We start from the raw sequence: 15,997 nt of genomic DNA, 5'->3' as shown, positions 1-15,997 counted from the left end.
TAGGGACTAAAATGACTCGAAACAACTCAAATGCAAATTTAAAATGATTTTTTAACAAGGGATTAAAGCAAGAGTTCATACAAGCGAATTAAAAGACTCAGAGACAATTTCTAGAATTTAAACAGGGTTTTAACACATGAAAAGACTAAAATGCCCCTAGGGGCAAAACTGACTCAAAATGACTTCTAATGCAATTTTTAAAATGGACTTTGACATAGAATTGAAATGAAGACTTATTCAAACTATTTGAAAGACTCAAACAATTTTCAAGGATTAAAAATGAGTTGAATGCAGGAAATGACTAAAACGCCCCTAGGGGCTAAACTGACTAAAAAATGACTTAACTGATATTTTCTGAAATGAATTTTGACATGAGATTGAAACAAGGACTTATACAGACCAATTTAAAAGACTCAGACAATTTTCAAAGATTAAAATGAGTTAAATGCAGGAAATGACTAAAATACCCTTTTATATGAATTTTGCAAATAATATTGAAATAAAATGCAAGGAAAAATGCAATTGATCAGAGACAGTTCAAATGACTTATAATGCAAGAAAAGAAGAATTTAACAAGTATTTTTAGGTCCAAAATTAGGGTATAACAGCTGCCCCTATTTAAGTTTCTTTGTCCGGGGAGTCAAGAGACGAAGTCTTAGAGTTGACGGGACGAAGATACTTAAATATTAACATTTGCACTGCTTTTGGACATAAAAATACGTTTTCAGATTTTCAAAAAAACATGAATGTCATGCAACATTTCATTTATGAATGCAAGACAATCGAACCGGAATCTACGGGCTGTGTCACACCACCCAGGGATTTATAGACATCAAGGTAGAAAGAACGGGCAACAAATAGACAGGTACAAGCTGTTCTTTGGATCGAACTTGCCACTTGACCGAGAGATACAAACAAGAGACGGGTACAAGCTGTTCTTTGGATCGAGCCTGCCACTTGACCGAAAACATAGACATATAGGCAGATACAAGCTGTTCTTTGGATCGAACTTGACACTTGATTGAAAATACAAACAGAAAGGCAGACACAAACTGTTCTTTGGATCGAACTGGCTGTTTGGCCGGAGATATAGACAAAAGGGTAGATACAAACTGTTCTTTGGATCGAACTTGCCGCTGGATCATCACCTCATCATGTGGGTAGGTGCAAACTGTTCCTTTAGATCGAACTCGCTGTTTGACCGATAACAAAGCATAAGCTGGGTACAAACTGTTCTTTTAGATCGAACTTGCCGTTTGACCGATAACAAAGCGTAAGCTGGGTACAAACTGTTCTTTTAGATCAAACTTGCCGTTTGACCGATAACAAAGCATAAGCTGGGTACAAACTGTTCTTTTAGATCGAACTTGCCGTTTGTCCGGAAGCATAGGTATAAGCAGGTACAAGTGGTTCTTTCTTGGATCGAACCTGGCACTTGACCAGTAACAAGATACAAATTGAAAGTCTGGTTTAACAAGATACCCATTGAGGGTAAATTGTCATTGATTTGATTTGGAAATAGACATGACCATTTTTGTTGGCCCAAAAGTAAGTTGAGAGTGAATTGACATTGATTTGAATTGAATTGAAGGTTGACATTGACAGAGGGATTGAAAGTTGAGATTAATCAGAGACATAGACAGAAGAATGATACAAGCTGTTCTTTGGATCGAACTCGTTGCTTGATTAATATCACAACATGTAAGTTGGTGCAAACTGTTCTTTGGATCGAACTTGCTGTTTGACCTAGAAATATAGACATATAGAAAGATACAAGCTGTTCTTTGGATCGAACTAGCCACTTGACTGATAACAAGATACAAATTGGAAGTTTGATTTGGAAGGATACAAATTGAGAGCAAGTTGATATTGACTTGACTTGAAGATAGACATGACCATTTTTGTTGGCCCAAGAGCAAATTGTGAGTAAATTGACATTGACAAAGACATTGAATTGAAAGTTTGAGATTAAAAGAGGGATTGAAAACTGAGATTGATCAGAGACATAGACAAAAGAATGATACAAACTGTTCTTTGGATCGAACCTGTCGTTTGACCGATAACAAAACATAAGCAGGGTACAAACTGTTCTTTGGATCGAACTTGCCGTTTGACCGGAAACATAGACATATAAGCAGGTACAAGCTGTTCTTTGGATCGAACTTGCCACTCGACCGATAACAAGATACAAATTGGAAGTTGGATTTAGAAAGATTCATATTGAGAGATTTGATTTGAAAATAGACATGACCATTTTTGTTGGCCCAAAAGCAAATTAAGAGAGAATTGACATTGATTTGAATTGAATTGGAAGTTGAAATTGACATTGACATTGGATATTGGAATTGAATTGAAAATTGACATTGACATTGACATTGACATTAGATATTGACATTGACATTGAAATTGACATTGACATTGCCATTGGATATTGACATTGACATTGACATTGACATTGGGTATTAACATTGACATTGACATTGACATTGGCATTGGATATTGACATTGACATTGACATTTGACATTGGATATTGACATTGACATTGACATTGACATTGACATTGACATTGACATTTGACATTTGAAATTGAAATTGAAATTGACATTGAATTTGACAGTTGACAGTTGGATATGCAACATGTATGTATGGTATAGCAAGATTATTGGATGCATGAGCACATAAAATGCATGATTATGCATGTATGAATGCTTGAAATGCATGATTGGCTTGTAATTTGACAGAGAAAGTTTCACAGAGATAGACAAAACATTGGAAGATTGGGCACGTAGTGGCTCGTGCTGCAACATGTTCACAGGGGAAAACCTCTTTGGAGAGACCGTCGTTGAGACGTATCAAAACCGTGGCTGAGGGCAATAAAACTTGTAAAGGAGGGAACCTTGGAAGATTCTTGGATACAGGTCGTCGTTGCTAGGCGTGTCAGTGTTGGGTAAACATTGGATGTTCGCATCTGTGGTCAATGCTTTTTCAATATTCTTTTTCATTCTTTCATTTTTCAATCCCATTTTTGCTTGAACCGCCCTTTCGGGTTTTCGATTCACCGGGGAATAAATTCTTTTCATTGCCCCATTTTTGCCTGAATTGCCTTCATAGGTTGTCAATCAGCGGGGTGCTCATTTTTGCCTAAGCCGCCCTTTCGGGTTTTCAACTTAGCGAGCTTTTCATTTTCATTTTTCCATTTCCTCATTCTGTTTTTCATTCTTGCCATTGACCACAGATCATCCCGGGGAGTAGCCTGCTTGTAACATGTATTGAAATAGACATTGACACTCATTTATTCATGCATGTTTCATTGAAATGTACCCTATTGCTCAGGTTTGCTTTCAGAATAGACAGAAAAAGATTTTTTAGTTTTCAAAAGATGTTTGTTTCAGACATTGACATTATCAAATAGGAAGAAAATGTTTTGTATATGGCATTGAAAATGGAAAGAAAAAGAAAATAGAGTTTCAAACAATAGCACAGGCTCAAATTGATGTAGAAGAGTGAGAGTCAGCCAAAGGCATGACTTCACGGATTTACAAAGCTTGGAAAATGGTAATTTTATTGGTTGGTGATACATTGAGCACGATGACCGCTACATTTCATAGAAATTTTGAATTCACAAGTACAGAAGCCTCTGATGAAGAAAATCACTGACAGTTGCAGATGCCCCAAGGGTGATGGTGATTCGCCAGATATAGTTACTTGTCTTTTGTCAACCTCATTTTTGCATGAACCGCCCTTTCGGGTTTTCGGCTCATCGAGGCGCTCATTCTTGCCTGAGTTGCGTACAATCTCAGCGAGCTCTTTCATATTTTTTTGTCCCTAACTTTTGCCTGGATCGCCCTTTCGGGTTTTCGATCCACCGGGAAGCGCATTTTTGCCTAGGCCGCCCTTTCGGGTTTTCGACCTACCACGCTGTTCTTTTCTTTCTAGACAAAGTATTTCTTGACTATATCGGCATTAACAAGATTTGGGAGTTCAACACCATCCATGTGTGTAAGAATCAAAGCACCACCGGAGAAAGCCTTCTTGACAACATAAGGACCTTCATAGTTAGGTGTCCACTTGCCCCTTGGGTCAGGTTGTTGACTTATCCTTCTTTTCAATACAAGTTCGCCTTCCTTGAATTCTCGAGGTCGGACTTTCTTGTCAAAAGCATTCTTCATTCGCACTTGATACAACTGTCCATGAGTCATAGCATCCATACGTTTCTCCTCAATCAGATTCAATTGATCATACCGACTTTGACACCATTCAGCCTCAATTAATTTTGCTTCCATGATTACTCGAAGAGATGGAATCTCCACTTCCAGAGGGAGAACTGCTTCCATGCCATACACAAGAGAGAAAGGAGTTGCCCCGGTTGAACTGCGCACTGTAGTACGGTAACCATGCAAGGCAAAGGGTAGCATTTCGTGCCAGTCTTTGTAAGTAGTGACCATCTTCTGAACAATCTTTTTAATATTCTTGTTAGCGGCCTCAACTGCACCATTCATCTGAGGTCTATAAGGAGAAGAGTTGTGATGTTCAATCTTGAATTCTTCACATAAAGCTTGCATCATGCTATTGTTCAGATTGGAACCATTGTCAGTGATGATCTTATTGGGAACACCATATCGACAGATGATGTTATTCTTGATAAACTTGACAACCACTTGCTTGGTCACATTGGCATAGGAGGCAGCTTCAACCCACTTGGTGAAATAGTCAATTGCCACTAGAATGAAATGATGTCCATTGGAAGCTTTCGGCTCAATTCTTCCGATCATGTCAATGCCCCACATAGAGAAAGGCCATGGGGAAGATATAACATTGAGAGCGTGGGGAGGCACGTGAATCTTGTCAGCATAAATTTGACACTTGTGGCATCTTTTAGCATGTTTGTGGCAGTCACGCTCCATAGTTATCCAGTAATAGCCAGCTCTTAACAGTTTTCTTGACATGGTGTGACCCGAAGCATGGGTCCCAAAGGTACCATCATGTACATCATGCATCAATTTCTCAGCTTCTTGTTTGTCAACACATCTCAACAAGACCATGTCATAGTTCCTTTTGTATAGGATTTCTCCGTCCAGAAGGAATTTGCTAGCCCATCGTCTCAAGGTCTTTTTATCCCTGTTGGAAGCGCCAGGTGGATATTCATGATTCTGCAAGAATTGTTTGATGTTGTAATACCAAGGCTTTTTATCATTCACATCTTCATCAGCTTGATCTGGCATGTTTTCAATGGTAAACACGTGAGCGGGTCTATCAAGACGCTGTACTTTGATTACGGGCACATCATTCCAGTGATTCACACGAAACATGGAAGACAAAGTAGCAAGAGCGTCGGCCATCTGGTTTTCATCCCGAGGGATGTGGTGCAGTTCAACCTTTGTAAAGTATGTCAACAAACATCTTGCATAGTCACGGTAAGGGATCAGCTTCTCATGATGAGTCTCCCATTCACCTTTTATCTGATTAATAATAAGTGATGAATCTCCATAGATGTCAAGGTGCTTAATTCTCAAATCAAGGGCTTCTTCAATGCCTAAGATACATGCTTCATACTCTGCTATGTTGTTCGTGCATTCAAAAGTTATTCGAGCGGTGAAAGAAATGTGGTGCCCCTGTGGAGTTACAATGATGGCCCCAATTCCTTTACCATAAGCATTAACAGCACCATCAAACACCAATCCCCACTTGCTATTGGGATCCGGACCTTCATTGATCAGTGGTTCTTCACAGTCTTTCGCTTTCAAATACATAATCTCTTCATCAGGGAAATCAAACTTAATTGGCTGGTAATCATCAAGAGGTTGACAAGCAAGATGCTCAGCAAGGACACTTCCTTTGATTGCTTTCTGAGCTTTGTACACAATATCATATTCAGACAACAACATTTGCCAACACGCAATCTTTCCAGTAACAGCAGGCTTTTCAAAGATGTACTTGATTGGATCCATTCGGGATATCAACCAAGTTGTATGATTCACCATATAATGACGCAGACGTTTGGCAGCCCAGACTAAAGCACAGCAAGTCTTTTCAAGCATTGTATACTGAGTCTCACAGTCGGTGAACTTCTTGCTCAGATAGTAGATAGCATGCTCTTTCTTACCAGTCTCATCTTGTTGACCGAGAACACAACCCACTGAATCATCTAACACTGACAGATACATAATCAAAGGCCTTCCTTCCACTGGCGGGACGAGGATAGGTGGCTCTAACAGGTATTCTTTAATGCTATCAAAAGCTTCCTGGTATTCATCATTCCATACAACAGGCTGATTCTTCCTGAGCAATTTGAAAATTGGACCACAGGTAGTAGTCATGTGAGATATGAATCTTGAGATATAATTCAGACGTCCGAGGAAACCTCTGACTTGCTTTTCAGTTTGAGGGGTCGGCATCTCTCTGATGGCTCGGACTTTGTCAGGGTCAACTTCAATGCCTCTTTGACTGACAATGAAGCCTAGCAACTTTCCAGATCGCACACCAAATGTACACTTGTTAGGATTCAACCTCAGCTTGTATTTTCTCAGTCTTTCAAACATCTTTTTCAGATACACAACATGCTGCTCTTCATCACTTGATTTCACAATCATATCATCGACATATACCTCAATCTCTTTGTGGATCATATCATGAAACAGAGTGGTCATTCCCCTTTGATAGGTAGCACCAGCATTTATCAAGCCAAACGGCATCACTTTATAACAAAACGTTCCCCACGGAGTGATGAAGGACGTCTTTTCTCTATCTTCGGGAGACATTCGTATCTGATTATAACCAGAGAAACCATCCATGAAAGAGAACACTTTGGATTGGGCAGTACTATCAACAAGTACATCAATATGAGGCAATGGGAAGTTATCTTTCGGACTGGCTTTGTTCAGATCTCTGTAATCAACACACATTCGAACTTTCCCATCTTTCTTTGGTACTGGTACGATGTTGGCAATCCACTCAGGGTATTCAGCTGTCATGAGGAAACCCGCATCAATTTGCTTTTGTACCTCAGCCTTGATCTTAAGAGCCATGTCTGGACGAGACCTTCTCAATTTCTGCTTGACAGGAGGACATTCAGGTCTTGTCGGTATCCGATGTTCCACAATCTTGGGATCTAGACCCGGCATATCTTCATAGGACCATGCAAAGACATCTGGATAATCATCGAGAAGCTGAGTGATCTTCTTTTTCACTTCTGGCTCAAGTGCAGCACCGATCTTAATCTCTCGCTTGTTCTCTTCAGTACCTAGGTTGATAAGCTCGATCTCTTCCTGGTGAGGCTGAATGGCTCTTCTTTCTTGTTCAAGCAGTCGAGTGATCTCATACGGTATCTCTTCATCATCATCATCCTCATCTTCAGCTTCATATACAGGGAATTCAAAATTTGGAGGAACCATAGGGTCACTGTGTTCAACGGGTTTATTGTGGTTCAATTTGCATAATATGATTGGGATGATTTTTAGAAAAAATGTTTTCTATGCAGATTTTTGAAATTAATAAGAAAATACAGATGTTTTGGTTTTTTCTGGCATTACCATTATTTCCAAGAAAAAGGCACTAAAAAGTAAAAAAAACAAAGAGTCGCGGAAAAGACGACAACTTTTATTGATAACGGCAATACCGAAACAAACATGCCCCTACAATGATATCACTTTCGCCTTGGGCAGAGCGAAAGGATTGTTATTTTGAAAACAAAGAAAACATGAGCAACACGACACATTACATGGAAGCATGCATGACTAAAGGAATATCAATGGCCTCCCAATTTCTCACAGTGCCTCCTGGTACAACAAATGTAGGCACATAACTACTTCCAGTAGTGTCTTCAGCAATAGCATTAATGAACCCAGCACTAGTGTCTTCAGCAATAGCATTAATGAACCCAGCACTGTAGAAAGTTCCTGTTGAAACACCCGATGTTGGGGAGAATCCAAGGCCCTCTTTACGCTTGTTTTCCAAGATCTGAATCACTTTGCCCCAGCCAGCAGCTTGCCCTTCTTGAACAGCCTTCTGGGCAACCTTCAATGAAGCCATGCACGTACCAGCCCTCCGGGGCTCTGCTCCTTCAACAGTTAAGCCTTGAAACGACGTCCCTTCAGCGGACCCTGCTTCAACACAAGAGAAGGATGACACTTGGCTAACCAGATATGCTTCTTCACCGTGTACAGTGACAATCTTACCATTCCTCATGAACTTGTGCTTCTGATGCAACGTAGAAGTTACTGCTCCAGCGTCATGGATCCACGGTCTTCCGAGGAGACAGCTGTAAGAAGCGTTGATGTCCATGACTTGGAAAGTAATCTGAAATGTCTCGGGACCAATGGTAATTGGCAAGTCTACTTCCCCAAGAACATCTTTGCGGGATCCATCAAAAGCTTTAACCAAATAACTGCTACCCCTTAGAGAAATTCCGTGATGGCTCAATTGCCTTAGTGTGGACTCAGGCATTACATTCAACGATGATCCAGTGTCCACCAAAACGTTGGATATCATATCAGACTTGCAGTGCACCGAGATATGCAGAGCCAAGTTATGGTGTTTCCCTGCTTCAGGGAGTTCATCATCACCAAACCCCAAGTTATTGCAAGCGGTAATGTTACCCACTATTCCATCAAACTGATCCACATAGACTTCATGATCAACATAAGCTTGCTCAAGTATCTTCATCAACACCTTCCTGTGAGCTTATGAGCTCATGAGCAGAGACAAGATGGATATCTTTGACGGAGTTTGCAGCAGTTGGTCAACAATCTTATAGTCACTTTTCTTGATAAGCCTCAGAATCTCGTCCAGATTAGACTCTTCAATGGGCTGGCCCGAGGGGCTGGCATTCCCTTCCTCAAGGTTAGCCATGTTTCTTCTCTGGTACAATCTTGTCTGATAAGCTCTATCTGGTTGGTAAACCTTACGAGCACGAGCCACCTTGCAGACTGCGGCGGAAAAACCAGGAGACAATGAGCACGGGAAGCCATTTGTGACCGATGAATGATGCATATGATGCATGATATGCGAATGCAAAAAAGACTCTTTTTTTTGTCAGAAGACTTGTCAAAGTGGTCGTGAACATCACGGAGAAACACGGTTTTATTTGAAAATCTTGAGCAAAACTAAAAGTTTAGTTGAGATGGTATCACTTGGTGTTCACATCCGTGATGTTCAAAAGATGACTTGTCTAAGTCCTCCAATAAATGCATGGAAAAAAGTTTATGCATGTATGCATGTATGCATGAGTGCAAAATTATGTTCAAGTTCGGAGAAAACATGGTGGGTTTGAAGTTCAAAGTCGAGGAGTCACGGGTGGACACGGTGTCCGGTGAATCTAAGGCTTTAGGAAATAGTAACCGGGTTCTAAAAAGGTTCCCACGTTGCAACCTCTCCGACGTATATCATGGTGTCACGAGACAACACTCGCTCCATGATTATCCGTGGAAGGTCTAACTTGAGTGTAGTATCGCGTGACGACTAAAACTCGAGACAACACTCGGCTTAGCCTCCGCACTACATCCTAGAAAATGACCATGGATGGGTTTGGTTATCTACGGTTCATAGCGTCATAGAACAATTAGAAGTAAAGTGCCTAAACGCGACAACACGCGCCGACAACATCACCCCTAAAATGCCTCAGCTATGTGGGATTGATCGCATAATCCAAAACACGAGGCAACCCCCGGAATGAATTGTCGATTATATCCCCCCTAAATCCTAAGTTCACTCAGCCCGGGTGCAGGACTTTTGATATTCTCACCCCACACGTTTGCAAGAAATTAAACATTTATTCACATAGGAAAGCAAGTAAAAGAAACAAGTAAAAAAAGAGCGCAAGCGTGGGAATAAAGACTAGGCGTAACTCTCGAATCTCCCCAGTGAAGTCGCCAGCTGTTTTATCTTGGTTTTCGGGTGTCAAACATTGATTACGTTTGAACCTTTTAAACCGGTGATATCTTATTTTTTCTTGGGAAGGGAAAAAGTAAGCAAAACCCTTGAGAATCGAGGTCCGGGAGTTGTTTTCGCTACGGGAAGGTGTTAGGCACCCATAACGACTATAGTATCCTATAGGAACCGTCTTTAACTTCTACGCGCGCGCTTTATTTTTAAATGCTATTTTGAAAGAAAATATTAAGCCTAAGAGTCTCTAATTGAAGAATTGGAGGGAGAAGAATGTTTTTGAATTTTTATTTTAGTTGAATTGAAGGAATTTTGTTCCTTGCCTACGTACCCGTTTAAGGGATCAAATCCACCGTAGTTCTCTTTCAAAAAATGTTTTTGTTTTTGTTGGTTGATTTTAAGTTTGAAAATGGAGTTTGAAGAATAGAAAGAGGCCTCAAGGGCATGAGGTTTATGAAATTGTGAGGTGGAATTAGTTGTTTGCAAAAATGGTCTAAGTATGATTAAAGTTCATTAAGGTTTGATTAAGAAAATAAAAGGGAAAATTACAATGGGATTTTGATCCCAAGGTTTATTATGAAAAAGAGTTTGAGTGATATTATTCATGTTTGTTTGAAAAATGATTTTTTCTAAGTGTAAAGCCTAAACGTTCATCTAAACATACAATCCTAAACATACATCTAATCATGCATATTCTAGCTATATACCTAAAGTGATGTGTGTGCATGTGTCGGTGTACATTATTAGAGTCCATTGTCCTTATTACATCATGCCCTAGTTTACATTCTATGGTCTTGCAAGAAATTAAAATGGCATAAAAGTAAAGTACAAGATTTCCTAGGTGTTACATTCTAAGTCTTTGCATGAAATTTAAATGGCAAGGAATTAAAGTGGAGAAAGAGATGAGATATGGAATGCTTATGATGTATGAAACATGAAGCAAAAAAGAGTTAGTAGCACATGACAATATCAAGAAATAAGAGCAAGGAAACATTACTATAGCAAAAGCAAGAAAATATCACAAAACATAGCAAAAATAGTGCGAAATAGGCCTAAAGATTCATCAACAATGCAAGGCTTGAACAAGGCCTATAATCCTCATGTTTGAACAAGTTCCCAAAGAGTGTCAAATCAGTTTTCACAAGGAGGATTTAAAGGAGTGTAATATGCCAAGCATTTAGGACAAAAGTTAGGCTTATTCCACATTATTTATACACACACAAAACTTATAAAACGAGTAATAGAGCGCAAAAATATCCACATGCAGTAGCATACACATTTAAACAGTAAAGAAACACCACAAAGTCACACATCATGGATCACAAACACATATCAAGCATGGGAATCGAAATCAAACAATTTTCACGATTTTTTTAACATAAAACTTCAAAATTAACGCAAGAAACTAACACATTATTTTTATCAATTTTAATATGCAAAAATCATCACAAAAACACTACAAAATTATCAAGAAATGTGTATGAAAATTTTTAGAATTTTTAAAGAATTTTTAGACACAAAAACATATAAAAACTTCACAATTTTTAACAAAAATGGTAAACAATTGACAAGAAAATACCACACATTTTTTAATCAAGATTTAACACATGACAACACCACAAAAATGTCAAGAAAATGATCAAGAACACATAGGAATTTTTTTAGGAATTTTTAAAGGATTTTTTGAGTGCACAGGGGCGTAAAAATCAATTTGCGGTGTGGAAATAGCACAAAATTCACTAAAAACGAAAATTGCAAGCAGTCAAGGCCCAAGCCCAGTCTAAGGTGGAAAAACGGGTCATCAGGAGATACAGGGACCGTTAGATCGATCCAATTGGATCAGATCCAAGATCCCACCGTTATGAAGGCCTAGGGAGCATGGTATCATGGTGGACTAGCGCACATAGGATTAAATGGCATGGCAAGTTTATAACAGAAGCTCACGTACATGTTAATGCATAAACCAAAGAAACTTCTTTCTCTACTCTCACGTTTTGCTCTCCCTCCCTCATGAAACTTCATCTTCCTCACAAACCTCACCGGAAACTTCATAGAGTTCGCCGGAATCTTCAAAGGTTCGCCGGAAAATTCATAACTCCGGCGACACCTCCGGATTCCGGCGAGCTCCGATTTGAAAACTTTATTCATTTTTACACATCCTTTTTCTTCCTCATTCCAAATATCTAATCAAAAAAGCCAGCAAACTAACACCAACTCCTAGATCTAACTTGCCATTTTCGAAATAATTTAGCAAGAAAAGATGAACAAAGATGAAACCGTTACCTCTCTTTCTTCTTGCTGCACCGTTTTCTTCTTGCCTGTGTTCAATTCTGGATTTGTTCCCTTCCTTCTTGCTGCACCGTTCTTTCTTCTTCTTTCCTCACTTCAATTTCGGTTTTGGCTTTTGCTTTGTGTTTGAACGTTTGTGTGGTAAAGGAAAACGAAAATGGATGGATTATGATGATGATGATTGTTGTTAGTTGAAAGTGATGGTGAAGGTTTGGTTATGGAGGATTCAAGGTTGTTGTGGTGGTTTTGATGGAGGTAGTAGTGGAATGTGAAAGAAGGAGGTTGTTGTGGTAGTTTGGAGGGTGGAGAGAGTTGGTTATGGTGGTGGAGTGAGTTAGTTATGGTGGTGGAGTGGTGGAGGAAAAAAGTGGTTATGGTGGTGGTGATGATGATTCACGTGAGAGAGGGAAAAAAAGAGGGAAGAAAGAAATTGATTTTTATTATTTTTGGGATTTTTTGTGAAAAAATGATTGGTAATGATTGAATCTTGAAAATTGACCATAGGTTTGACTTATATAGGTGATGTGGTAAGCCTTGGACCGATTGGAGTGGGACATGTGGCACTAGACTTGTAACAAACTCTTAAGGACCAATAGCATTTGGACACGTGGCACTTGGACTTAACACACTTAAAAAGGATTAAAATGCAAATAACAATAGTACGAGGACCAAAATGAAAATTAAAACTAAAATTGAATTGAAAAAGTAAATTGAAAATTAACGTAAAGCGAGACGATTAAAAGCGACAAAGCAGATTAAAATGAATCAGAGATTTTACGTGAAATGACCAAAATGCCCCTAGGGACTAAAATGACTCGAAACGACTCAAATGCAAATTTAAAATGATTTTTTAACAAGGGATTAAAGCAAGAGTTCATACAAGCGAATTAAAAGACTCAGAGACAATTTCTAGAATTTAAACAGGGTTTTAACACATGAAAAGACTAAAATGCCCCTAGGGGCAAAACTGACTCAAAATGACTTCTAATGCAATTTTTAAAATGGACTTTGACATAGAATTGAAATGAAGACTTATTCAAACTATTTGAAAGACTCAAACAATTTTCAAGGATTAAAAATGAGTTGAATGCAGGAAATGACTAAAACGCCCCTAGGGGCTAAACTGACTAAAAAATGACTTAACTGATATTTTCTGAAATGAATTTTGACATGAGATTGAAACAAGGACTTATACAGACCAATTTAAAAGACTCAGACAATTTTCAAAGATTAAAATGAGTTAAATGCAGGAAATGACTAAAATACCCTTTTATATGAATTTTGCAAATAATATTGAAATAAAATGCAAGGAAAAATGCAATTGATCAGAGACAGTTCAAATGACTTATAATGCAAGAAAAGAAGAATTTAACAAGTATTTTTTGGTCCAAAATTAGGGTATAACACCGCCAAAGTGAATAACCGGGGGGAATAAAATGCACAAGTTGGAGTTTTCAATCCAACAATCTCTCCCAAAACGAGTCCCTTCCCATTTCCAACCTTCAATACAATCTCGTACTTAAAGCAATCCTTCCCCATCGGGTCTTTGAGCAACACAATAGCTTTCCATTAAGTTGAAGAGAAGGAAGATCAATATTCCGAATCAAAATACTGTAACGCCCATACTAAACTTATCTAGAATATTTAGAATGTGCGTTAAATTTAGTACTGGATACATTAAAATTACAATAATAAAAATTTCGACTGAATAAATATATACATCACTGCAGGATCGTACATTTGCTATCTGAATGCATGTCCGGAACCATAATAAATAATCTGAACTAGTACGACACGAGCATGTGGAAATATACCATTCAGCCTCCTGTATTGTCTCCTTGCCACGTACAACCTGCTGATCTGAAATAAAATAAAAGGGATTGGGGTGAGACGGGATGTCTCAGTGAGTTCCACCTATCCTAGGCTGTAGGCAATCTCAGGGAACCTAGGATCGCCATCTGTCTCTAAACTCAACCTTTTTTTGGGTTTAAACAGTTTTGTCATGCATAACTGAGCGATCGGGGGATAACTAGGATCGCTATCTGAAATATTGATATAATTCTGATACTAATACTAAAATCATAATCTTAATCATAATCATATTCATAATATATGTCATATTGTGTTAGAATGTTAGCGTTGAACAAACAATATTATCTGAGTTGATTTTACGGAATAAACTCAGGTGGAGTAACCCCGAAATTTATTCCACTCTGACCGGTAATAATTTCCAACTGGCGGGAACCCAACTGACGGGGATACCGGACTCCTCTGATTATCGTGGGGTTATCCTTACGGATAGTGCCCGTTCCAACTGGCGGGAACCTTTTGTATCCTAACTGGCGAGGATAGCAAAAGCCACGGCTTATAATTATTTAATATTATAAACTGAACTGATTTTCTGATAACTGAGTTAATCCTCAACTCCACTACTGACGGGGAGCTAGAGAGGAATATCTTATCTTAACTGATTTTCTTACAATGATAATATTTCTGAATCTGATAATAAAGACGTAGTAATCCCGTCTTTATCCTGAAACTAATTTTGATGCTAACCTATTCAGGTTCTAGGCATATTCTGATAGAACTAGCTTCGACTAATTAAGCCGAAACTCCATAATTAAAGTCCCTTGTTTCCAATGATTGGTAATCTACCCATGAATTGTTTTCATGACTCATCCGTTCTAAATGCATCTCTTATGTCAACGTGCAATAATTATGTATTGGAACCTAAGTTGGAGGATTGTATAAGAATCTTGTCACATTGTTGAAAAATTTGTATTTGTCATTATAGCCGAACAATGGCCAACTTTGTATGTGAAATGCTCCATTCCAAATAAGAAAATAATTTTGAAAGTTAACTAGTAACCAAAACACATGACAAGTTCAATTATCCAAAACTATATATATGTGTGTGTCGAAATTTCAGTTTAAAATCCTATCCTCCAACATTAGGACTGATTAGTATTACACATTAACATAAGAAATATTAGAACAAATTAATAGGGTATCTAACTAGTAAATCATAACTATTCTATCTACATCAAAATTATTCCAACTCAAGGGTTATATAAATCATAGGGCATAAATTCACTACCCAAAATGGATGGTTTACTATCTAAAGGAACTCACCTCATCTTATTCTGAACTCTTGAACAATTTAAGCATCAATTGAGCATCAGTCATCGCTCTTCACTTCTGTCTCTATTCGATCCTCCAACGAAAAATCCATAGTTGCAACCGCTTAAATATCGACAACTTAATTCTTGGTTCAGCACAAATTTTACATTAGCCTCCATACTTCAAGGTCGTCTCTAGACTTCAATACTGAACCAAAATTCATGAAACCGGTACCCAAATGTCGACAATTTCGTTAGCTAACCATAGCAACAAAGATCACTTGATTCGGAGTTACAGGGAGAGAGTTCTTACCGTTTTAGTGGAGCCCTGTCCCAAATACGGGTTTCACCTCTTTAAGCCCAAACTTCAAGCTTCAGCCCTAGTTTCCTCTTCCTCACTTCTTGCTTCCAAGAATCTATTTCAAACATACACTAGCTACAAACCCGTGCTTCGCACGGGGTGGATTGCTTTTTTTTTTTTCCGGATAATTTTGTTTGCAAACACATATTTGTTAACTCTTAAAAGTAAACTGATTCCAAATGGAAAGCGGATTACTATTTGCACACAAGCTTATGTGTAAACTGATTCCCTTAGCCAATTTTCTAAATATTTGCACACAAGCTTATGTCATAAGATAAGTTCAAATACACTCCTTCAAATTCCTTTTTAGTTAATTGAAGCAAAAGTTAAACTTCATTAAATTCAAGT

At 38.5% G+C, this 15,997-nt stretch overlaps 1 long non-coding RNA gene across 1 annotated transcript; it reads right to left on the bottom strand.

Moving 5' to 3' along the window:
* Positions 1 to 13,795: 13,795 nt before the first annotated feature.
* Positions 13,796 to 15,595, bottom strand: LOC146918100 (uncharacterized). The gene is made up of 2 exons (XR_015015997.1): positions 15,302 to 15,595; positions 13,796 to 14,029 (listed from the first exon to the last, which is right to left on the bottom strand). It is a non-coding gene; the product is annotated as an uncharacterized LOC146918100 (long non-coding RNA).
* Positions 15,596 to 15,997: the final 402 nt, after the last annotated feature.

Source organism: Medicago sativa, chromosome 6, assembly GCF_051527215.1.
Source record: "Medicago sativa cultivar Bolivia chromosome 6, Bolivia_mono, whole genome shotgun sequence".
Classification (NCBI taxonomy): domain Eukaryota; kingdom Viridiplantae; phylum Streptophyta; class Magnoliopsida; order Fabales; family Fabaceae; genus Medicago; species Medicago sativa.
Note: the sequence above shows the minus strand (reverse complement) of the source record. Positions and strands in the feature narration are given on the sequence as shown.